This window comes from Triticum aestivum, unplaced genomic scaffold, assembly GCF_018294505.1.
Source record: "Triticum aestivum cultivar Chinese Spring unplaced genomic scaffold, IWGSC CS RefSeq v2.1 scaffold32619, whole genome shotgun sequence".
NCBI classification, from domain to species: Eukaryota; Viridiplantae; Streptophyta; class Magnoliopsida; order Poales; family Poaceae; genus Triticum; species Triticum aestivum.
In genome coordinates, this window is record NW_025257662.1 from 1 (window position 1) to 1,796 (window position 1,796).

The 1,796-nt window shown below is 48.1% G+C and overlaps 3 non-coding genes across 3 annotated transcripts; all 3 read left to right on the plus strand.

Annotated features, from left to right (window-relative positions):
• Positions 1–581: 581 nt before the first annotated feature.
• Positions 582–700, plus strand: LOC123177645 (5S ribosomal RNA). The gene has a single exon (XR_006489040.1). It is a non-coding gene; the product is annotated as a 5S ribosomal RNA (ribosomal RNA).
• Positions 701–1,067: 367 nt separating this feature from the next.
• LOC123177644 (5S ribosomal RNA) lies at positions 1,068–1,186 on the plus strand. Its single transcript, XR_006489039.1, has one exon. It is a non-coding gene; the product is annotated as a 5S ribosomal RNA (ribosomal RNA).
• A 367-nt stretch (positions 1,187–1,553) lies between these two features.
• On the plus strand, positions 1,554–1,672 carry LOC123177643 (5S ribosomal RNA). Its single transcript, XR_006489038.1, has one exon. It is a non-coding gene; the product is annotated as a 5S ribosomal RNA (ribosomal RNA).
• The last annotated feature ends 124 nt before the right edge of the window (positions 1,673–1,796 follow it).

Consider the following 1,796-nt stretch of genomic DNA (forward strand, 5'->3'; position numbering starts at 1 on the left):
GTGTTGCATTCCTTTTATAATTATTTTTTGCGCCTTGTGACAAACATGTCGCACGTGCGCGATATATATTAATCACGTTATATTATGTTTGACGTTTGCGATATGTTTAAGCTCGATGCTCATTGCTCGCGCGTCTTGGGGCGGCTTTGTGGCGCGAAGAGCGCGTTCTGAAAGGGGTGGAAAAAACTCGTGTTGCTGCGGTATGGAGGGAGGGGTGGAAACCGTGGAAAACTCGTCTCCGTGATTGAGCGGGAGAGTAAGTAGTATAGGACATTATCCATTGTTAGGGAACGGTTGTAATGGTAGTGAGAATGTAGAATCGTCTTTGGAGCGGACCTGGGAGTGGCAAGCATAAGGGACGAAGACGGGGAAACATGTCGGATGCGATCATACCAGCACTAAAGCACCGGATCCCATCAGAAACCGTGGAAAACTCGTCTCCGTGATTGAGCGGGAGAGTAAGTAGTATAGGACATTATCCATTGTTAGGGAACGGTTGTAATGGTAGTGAGAATGTAGAATCGTCTTTGGAGCGGACCTGGGAGTGGCAAGCATAAGGGACGAAGACGGGGAAACATGTCGGATGCGATCATACCAGCACTAAAGCACCGGATCCCATCAGAACTTCGAAGTTAAGCGTGCTTGGGCGAGAGTAGTACTAGGATGGGTGACCTCCTGGGAAGTCCTCGTGTTGCATTCCTTTTATAATTATTTTTTGCGCCTTGTGACAAACATGTCGCACGTGCGCGATATATATTAATCCCGTTATATTATGTTTGACGTTTGCGATATGTTTAAGCTCGATGCTCATTGCTCGCGCGTCTTGGGGCGACTTTGTGGCGCGAAGAGCGCGTTCTGAAAGGGGTGGAAAAAACTCGTGTTGCTGCGGTATGGAGGGAGGGGTGGAAACCGTGGAAAACTCGTCTCCGTGATTGAGCGGGAGAGTAAGTAGTATAGGACATTATCCATTGTTAGGGAACGGTTGTTATGGTAGTGAGAATGTAGAATCGTCTTTGGAGCGGACCTGGGAGTGGCAAGCATAAGGGACGAAGACGGGGAAACATGTTGGATGTGATCATACCAGCACTAAAGCACCGGATCCCATCAGAACTCCGAAGTTAAGCGTGCTTGGGCGAGAGTAGTACTAGGATGGGTGACCTCCTGGGAAGTCCTCGTGTTGCATTCCTTTTATAATTATTTTTTGCGCCTTGTGAGAAACATGTCGCACGTGCGCGATATATATTAATCCCGTTATATTATGTTTGACGTTTGCGATATGTTTAAGCTCGATGCTCATTGCTCGCGCGTCTTGGGGCGGATTTGTGGCGCGAAGAGCGCGTTCTGAAAGGGGTGGAAAAAACTCGTGTTGCTGCGGTATGGAGGGAGGGGTGGAAACCGTGGAAAACTCGTCTCCGTGATTGAGCGGGAGAGTAAGTAGTATAGGACATTATCCATTGTTAGGGAACGGTTGTAATGGTAGTGAGAATGTAGAATCGTCTTTGGAGCGGACCTGGGAGTGGCAAGCATAAGGGACGAAGACGGGGAAACATGTCGGATGCGATCATACCAGCACTAAAGCACCGGATCCCATCAGAACTCCGAAGTTAAGCGTGCTTGGGCGAGAGTAGTACTAGGATGGGTGACCTCCTGGGAAGTCCTCGTGTTGCATTCCTTTTATAATTATTTTTTGCGCCTTGTGAGAAACATGTCGCACGTGCGCGATATATATTAATCCCGTTATATTATGTTTGACGTTTGCGATATGTTTAAGCTCGATGCTCATTGCTCGCGCGTCT